Source organism: Pezoporus flaviventris, unplaced genomic scaffold (genome assembly GCF_033815535.1).
Source record: "Pezoporus flaviventris isolate CSIRO_AGI_PZ_B2104156 unplaced genomic scaffold, CSIRO_AGI_Pfla_v1 ptg000164l, whole genome shotgun sequence".
NCBI lineage: Eukaryota > Metazoa > Chordata > Aves > Psittaciformes > Psittacidae > Pezoporus > Pezoporus flaviventris.
In genome coordinates this window covers 621905-630538 of record NW_026892712.1, presented here as the reverse complement: position 1 = coordinate 630538, position 8634 = coordinate 621905, and positions in this window count along the sequence as shown.

Genomic DNA, 8634 nt, shown 5'->3' with positions numbered 1-8634 from the left:
GAGATTACACAGGCTCACAACTGTTGCAGAACGACTCTAAGAGCAGGACCATAGAGCCCTGGAGGACTGTGCAAGCAAGGAAGGGGGTCGCCCCCACAGGTGGCCGGAGACCGGACCTGGGAGGAGAATGTGGAAGAAGCTGTGGGGGCTAACCAATACTGTTACGCCAAGAAGGAGTGGCTGAATACCACTCCTATATATGTGTGAACTGCGTCACAAATAAAGTAGAAGTTGCTTATCACCCATATTGGGTTGGCCTGTCTGCTTCTCCTCGCCGCTTACAAATGGCGCCCGAACAGGGACACGGAATACAGGGCCCCGGTCGACGGGGACCTGGATTACAGGGCCCCGACTAGCAGGGACCCGGGATACAGGGCCCCGACTAGCGGGGACCCGGGATACAGGGCCCCGACTAGCGGGGACCCGGGATACAGGGCCCCGGTCAACGGGGACCTGGAACGGCGAGTGAGCGGCGCCGGCGGCAGCGGCCGGGAAGCGCGGGCAATGCTGCTGCGGTGGCGTGATGGACCCGGGTGCTTGGACTAACCGAAAGAATCCGCCGCTGGGGCGAACCAGACACTGCTGCGTCGGGAGGCCGATCCGGAGACCGAGGTTACAGGACGACCCAGAAGAAAACGATCCGGAAAAGCCTGGCCATGAAAATGGACCGAGAGGTAGCCCTGGACTTATTACAGTGCTTCTTATAAAAGCGGGGAACTGAGCCCTGAACTTTTTACAGTGCTTTTTATAAAAGCGGGGAATTGAGCCTGAGACTCTAAAGCAGCTAGCAGGTCTACTGGCTGTAGGGAAGGCTAAGAGATTTTTTTTGCAGATCCTAATACAATATTTGAGGAGAGTGAGTGGCGAAAGTTTGGTGATGAACTACTTGACTCAGTGCTTAAAGATTATAAAAAGGCAAAGAAACTCGGTAAACCACGGAGGGAAGTAATGAACTGTATAAAAAGATACAAGGCAGAAAAGAAAACTGCCGCAGTAGCAACGGAGAAACTAGGAACAGACGTCCCCGGTCGGTTGAAACCGGGGGAAGATTACAACTCGTTTCCCCCCCCTCCCCCAACTCGCGGGAGCACAGGGTTTCCCACCCCCCCTTTCCTTTTCTCCCCCTCCATCAGAAGGTGCCGCGGAGGAGGTGTAACCCCCTGCTCCCCCACCACCCCAGTTCCGAAAGTAGGGACTTTGAAAAGGACAGAGAAAGTATATTGGAAGGGATACGTATGATAAAAGTCGAGGAATCCGAAAGAAAGAGGGCGGTGCCTCGGCACCGGATCGATTGCGGTGCCACTTTGAAGCACGCTGTAGAAAATAGGGATCATGCGCGAGCGGGAGATTTAAAGGAACCGCGAGCCTCTCCAGCCCACTATGCCTTAGAGTGAAAAAATTTTTAACTCAGTCACGGAGGAGCCAGGTCTGCAGATGGCTACATACCGAACGAGAGACATCTGATAAGAAAGACACAGCTGCGAGCAACGGAGACCCCGAGTTCGGCGCAGGATCAGCCCCCGAATCCCCTGAATCCGAGCCAGATTTGTATCCTCTGCTTCCAGACCCTGACTCTTTGTCTCCCGGGTCGGTCTCCTCAGACTTACTGGCCCTGGAGACGCTCAGTTGTAACAATGGGTAACCAAATATGTGATCATTATTGGGGAATTTTCTGCAATGGACATCTTTGCATATCCTGTGTTTACTACACAGCAGGGGGCTAAAGAGTGGGAAGCTCTTGATCTCAAAATAGTTAAGGAGGCCTGACAAACAGTGACCACGTATGCGTTAAAATCCTCTTATACTCAAGCTGTATATGTTATGATTTTTTCTTGCAGTTGACAGGGGGAGCCCATACAGTTTCTCTGTGATACTCATGTACTAGAAGTTGGTAAATATAAGTATGTCCAGGTTTCTATCAACCCTTGGAGACCTCTGTAGATACTGCTGGCCACTTCTTCCAGCACAGGCTGGCCACCTGTGTCGGAATGAGTGTGCTTTTTGGTCAGTATAAAAGCCCAAGCCTCATACGATGTGGGGGAGGCAGAGCCTCTGCGGGGATGCCCGCTAAGGTTGAGTCTGCCACCTCACACTGCAGTGATGCTTCTCGGAGCTGGTTTGCTGTTAGTCTCCACAGGGTCCTTGTGCCACGGTCTGTACGTGGGACTGTAGTGGGAGTAATGATGGCTTTTGCATGGACTAAAAAAAAAAAAAAAAAAAATAGGGGGGAGAGAGAGTAATGATGTTACATTTAACTTTAACCTGTCTACTTCTGAAGAACTGATAACCTGGGGGAGGGGGTATATTTGTGCCCTCCTGCCTACAGGTCCATGGCGACTGTCTGCAAAGTTTGTGAAGCCCTGTGTCCTGGGTTCAGCAGTAGCAGTCATGTTTTTCCTTTGTGTTAACTGGTGCAGTGCTGTGTTTTGACTTCTAGTTTGAGAACAGTGTTGGCGAAGCCGATGTTTTCGGTTGTTGCTAAGTGATGTTTACCCTGACCAAGGACTCTGTGAGGCTCATGCTCTGCCAGGGAGGAGGGGAAGCTGTGAGGAAGCAGACGGGGCGCCTGACCCGGGCTAGCCGGGGAGGTATTCCATACCACAGCACGTCATGCCCGGGGTGGGGAGTAACTGGGAGTTACCCGGAAGGACAGGGGCTTCCGTGTGGAACTCGCTTTCTTGGCCGGTGGTATCGTATTCTCTTCCCTTGTTATTTTCCCTTATCATTGTTTTAGCTGATAGTAGCGGTGGTGATTTGTTGCTGGACTGTTCTTGTCTCAACCCGTAGGAGTTGCACTCTCTTGATCCTCCTCCCCGTTCCTCCGGGACCGGGGAAGGGGAGAGCCCCGGTGCAGGGGGGGGGGGGGGGGAGACGGATATGGACCTCGATTGTTGTCAGCTCGGCACCACTCACTGGGAGTGAGTGAACAAGTTACCTGACTGGGTTTAAACCACGACAGTTCTTTTTGGCGCCCAACGTGGGGCACGAGGGGTTGAGATAAGAACAGATCTGACTGGATTGATAGTCACTCGTCACAATGCTGATTTATTGGCTCTCAAGGTTTTTCCTCTTGTTCTCACAGTTTCAGTATATCATATCTTACGTCCATCCGGTATTTGCTGTATTAGTGTTTTTCAAGTGTGGGGCTTGGGCTAAGGTTTTTATCCCATTGTACTTTATGGTAATGACTTGTAATACAATAGAATCATTGATCATGAAACTGATCTGGCTTATGTTCCCAGTGTGGTCACCACCTTTATACTTTGGGAGGTATATGATGGAGGTGCTTAGCAATTACACATCTTTTTTCTCCTTCTCAGGTGCTCAACCTGTGAAGGAGACATCCTTTTACCCTCCTAGTCGTCCCCCCAGACCATTTACATTTGAGAGTTTTGAATTTTTTGAATGGCCTTTTAATGCTGTTGAGACTTGTTTGCTGATGGTGATGGGAATCACCATGCTAACACGCATACAGAGTGTGTTTTGCCCACTACTGATTTCAAGAGTTAAGCAGATTCAGGTTTGGGTCTTGTCTGGGGTCAAACGACGATGTAGGAGGACCGAGAGATTTTCCCTGAGGCGGGACAGCCATGAGTGGCAGGGTGTGTGGGATAGTATGGGCAAGTATCTAGGTCAGTGGGCCCCTCCAGTACTTTGGAATTTCACTACCGAACAACTGCAAAATCCAGAAGAATTAGTAAAACACTTAAATGAGGTGTGTGGTCATTCTGGCCATACCAGAGATGGACAAATCACGGCAACGTGCTGGGGCTTGGCCTATGCTTACAGGGCCTTGTTCAACACTATCCAGCACCTTCAAAAGGAAAAGAATGTCAGCAGATCTGAGGGGAAAGCGACAGTCGCTACTCAAACTTTGGCTGCAATGAACTGCGCAGCTACCCCAGCAGCAAGTACAGCAGCTGCTCAAACTTCAACTGCAACAGACAGCGCGGTTACCCCAGCTCCAAGTACAGCAGCTACACCACCCCCAGCAACAAGTACAGTTGCTACTCAAACCACAGTGATAATCACTGCAGCCAAACCAGAGGACCAATTCGTACCAATATCGGTTGCCCCTGTACGCAAGAGAACAAGCAAAAAGGAGGCAAAAAGTGTGAAGCGAGATGAAGAACCAATGAATTCACCACCCGGTCCAGAATCTGATCAGGAGTCATCATCCCATGACGAAGAAGAAGAAGAAGAGGTAACTTCTCGACCTCGGACCTCAACCGAGCTGCGGAATATGCGAAAAGATTTTACCCGTCAACCAGGGGAGCACATCATCACCTGGTTACTCCGATGCTGGGACAATGGGGCTGATGGTCACGAACTAGAAGGTACAGAAGCCAAGCAGCTGGGATCACTTGCTAGAGAAGGGGGAATTGACAAAGCAATTGCAAGAGAGAAAAAGTCCCTCAGCCTTTGGAGGAGGCTCTTGGCAGCTGTGAAAGAAAGGTTTCCGTACAAGGACGATGTTACGAGTCGTTCGGCCAAGTGGACTACTATAGACAAAGGCATCCAGTCTTTGAGGGAATCGGCCATCGTAGAGATGATCTATCACATCAAGCCGAATAACGGGGATACACCTATAGATCCAGATGAAGTTGAATGTACACGACCCATGTGGCGAAAACTTACACGGAATGCACCGTCATCATATGCCCATTCATTGGCAACAGTGACCTAGAATGACATAGTACCACTAACAGTGGATGAAACGGTTCATAAACTCCGAGAGTTCGAAGACAATCTCACTCCTTCCATCATCTCAGCTGTGAAAAAACTGTCCCAGGACCTCGACAAATTGAGGGACTATGTATCTGATTTATCCAGCACGTCACGTGTACCAACACACGTCTCAGCTATTAACAAAAGGCGTCCTATTGTTCGAGAGAGGAGATACAGAAGGTATACGCCACGGGGTACCCTATGGTTTTACCTGCTGGATCACGGAGAAGACATGACAAAGTGGGATGGAAAACCTACTTCAGCTTTGGAGGAACGGGTGAGTGAACTGAAGAGGGGAGCTAGGGCCAAGACTGATCGTCCCATGAGAGCTACGGCTTCAGTCTCTGGTGAGCAGTTTCCCAGATGGAGAGGAAGACCTGATTTTACTCCAGCTCCTGTGATAATGAAGAATAATCCCTTTCAACACGACTTAAGTGTCCAATGCTGTGACGACCATTAGAGGGGCCCTGCCTCCAGCCAGGTGGAGGGAGGGGAGAATCGGATTTACTGGACTGTGTGGATCAGATGGCCTGGCACATCAGTCCCACAGAAGTATAAGGCTCTAGTAGATACCGGTGCACAGTGTACCCTGATGCCATCAAGCTGTCAAGGGGTGGAACCCATCTATATTTCTGGAGTAACAGGAGGATCCCAAGAGTTGACTGTGCTGGAGGCTGAAATCAGCCCGACTGGGAGGGAATGGCAAAAGCACCCTATTGTGACTGGTCCAGAGGCTCCATGCATTCTCGGCATAGACTACCTCAAGAGAGGGTACTTCAAAGACCCAAAAGGGTACCGGTGGGCTTTTGGTATTGCTGCTTTGGAGACTGAGGAAATTGAGCAGCTGTCCACCTTGCCTGGTCTCTCAGAAGATCCCTCTGCTGTGGGGTTGCTGAAAGTTGAAGAACAACGAGTGCCAATTGCGACCACAACAGTGCACCGGCGGCAATATCGCACCAACCGAGACTCCCTGATTCCCATCCATCAGCTGATCCGTAGACTGGAGAGTCAGGGGGTGATCAGCAGGACCCGCTCACCCTTCAATAGCCCCATATGGCCAGTGCGAAAGTCTAATGGAGAATGGAGACTAACAGTAGACTATCGTGGCCTGAATGAAGTCACACCACCATTGAGTGCTGCCGTACCGGACATGCTAGAACTTCAGTATGAACTAGAGTCAAAGGCAGCCAAGTGGTATGCCACGATTGATATTGCCAATGCATTTTTCTCCATTCCTTTGGCAGCAGAGTGCAGGCCACAGTTTGCTTTTACTTGGAGGGGTGTCCAGTTCACTTGGAACCGACTGCCCCAGGGGTGGAAACACAGCCCTACCATTTGCCATGGACTGATCCAGACTGCACTGGAACAGGGGCAAGCTCCAGAACACCTGCAATACATTGATGACATTATTGTGTGGGGTGATACAGCGGAAGAAGTCTTTGAGAAAGGGAGGAAAATAATCCAAATCCTGCTGAAAGCCGGTTTTGCCATAAAACGGAGTAAGGTCAAGGGACCTGCACAGGAGATTCAATTTTTGGGAATAAAATGGCAAGATGGACGTAGACAGATCCCCACAGATGTGATCAACAAGATAACAGCAATGTCTCCACCAACTAATAAGAAAGAAACGCAAGCTTTCTTGGGTGCAGTGGGGTTCTGGAGAATGCACATCCCAAATTACAGTTCAATTGTAAGCCCTCTCTATCATGTGACCCGGAAGAAGAATGATTTTAAATGGGGCCCTGAGCAGCAACAAGCCTTTGAGCAAATTAAACGCGAGATAGTTCATGCAGTAGCCCTTGGACCAGTCCGGACCGGGCCAGATGTAAAAAATGTGCTGTACACTGCAGCTGGGGAGAACGGTCCTACCTGGAGCCTCTGGCAGAAAGCTCCAGGGGAGACTCGAGGTCGACCCCTCGGTTTTTGGAGTTGGGGATACAAAGGATCTGAGGCCAGCTATACCCCAACTGAGAAAGAGATACTGGCAGCCTATGAAGGGGTTCGAGCTGCTTCGGAAGTGATTGGCACTGAAGCACAGCTCCTTCTGGCACCCCGGCTGCCCGTGCTGGGCTGGATGTTCAAAGGCAGGGTCTCCTCTACACATCATGCAACTGATGCTACATGGAGTAAATGGGCTGCACTAATTACACAACGAACTCGAATAGGAAATCCCAGTCGTCCAGGCATTCTAGAAGTCATCATGGACTGGCCAGAAGGCAAAGATTTCGGAATGTCACCAGAGGAGGAGGTGGTGCGTGCTGAAGAGGCCCCACCATATAATAAACTGTCAGAAAGTGAAAAGCAGTATGCCTTGTTTACTGATGGCTCTTGCCGTATTGTGGGAAAGCATCGGAGATGGAAGGCAGCTGTATGGAGTCCTGGACGACAAGTTGCAGAAACTGCTGAAGGAGAGGGTGAATCGAGTCAATTTGCCGAGGTGAAAGCCATCCAGCTGGCCCTGGACATTGCTGAACGAGAAAAGTGGCCAGTACTTTATCTCTATACTGACTCATGGATGGTGGCAAATGCCCTGTGGGGGTGGTTGAAGCAATGGAAGCAGAGCAACTGGCAACGCAGAGGTAAACCCATCTGGGCTGCTGCACTGTGGAAAGATATTGCTGCCCGGGTGCAGAACCTGGTGGTGAAGGTACGTCATGTAGATGCCCATGTACCCAAGAGTCGGGCCACTGAGGAACACCAGAACAACCAACAAGTGGATAAAGCGGCTAAGATTGAAGTGGCTCAGATGGACTTAGATTGGCAACATAAAGGTGAATTATTTTTGGCCCTGTGGGCCCATGACACTTCAGGCCATCAGGGCAGAGATGCAACATATAGATGGGCCCGTGACCGAGGGGTGGACTTAACAATGGACACTATTGCCCAGGTTATTCATGAGTGTGAAACATGTGCTGCAATTAAACAAGCCAAGCGGTTAAAGCCTCTTTGGTATGGAGGACGATGGTTGAAGTATAAATATGGGGAGGCCTGGCAGATTGACTATATCACACTGCCACCAACCCGCCAAGGCAAGCGCCATGTGCTTACCATGGTGGAAGCAACCACCGGGTGGCTGGAAACATACGCTGTGCCCCATGCCACTGCCCGGAACACCATCCTGGGCCTTGAGAAACAGATTTTGTGGCGACAAGGCACCCCAGAGAGAATTGAGTCAGACAATGGGACTCATTTCCGGAATAACCTTATAGATATTTGGGCCAAAGAGCATGGCATTGAGTGGGTATATCACATCCCCTACCATGCACCAGCCTCTGGGAAAATCGAACGGTACAATGGGCTGTTAAAAACTACACTGAGAGCGATGGGTGGGGGAACTTTCAAGCATTGGGATACACATTTACCAAAGGCCACCTGGTTGGTCAACACCAGAGGATCTGCCAACAGGGCCGGCCCAGCCCAGTCAGAACTTTTACATATTGTAGAGGGGGGCAAAGTTCCCGTGGTGCATATGAAGAATTTGCTGGGGAAGACAGTCTGGGTTATTCCTGCTTCAGGTAAAGGCAAACCCACTCGTGGGATTGCTTTTGCTCAGGGACCTGGATATACTTGGTGGGTAATGCGGGAAGATGGGGAAGTCCGATGTATACCTCAAGGGGATTTGATTTTAGGGGAAAACAGCCAGTGAACTCAATTGTATGCTGTTGCCTGCTGTGTAATGCTTTTATAGCCCATCAACTAGATGTCTCCAGGTCACCAGCGACTGGCCCTGACTTCCCTCCAGCCATCATCCCAACAGAGAATGAACTTTGAACATCATGGACCGAATGGACTCGGGAGCATTATAGGGATTGGTCCATGCACTAAGAAAATGATTTTTTCCTCTTGGTCTGTATGTATATGGATGTATATATGTGGGAGAGCGATGGTGTATTGAAAATGTGGGAT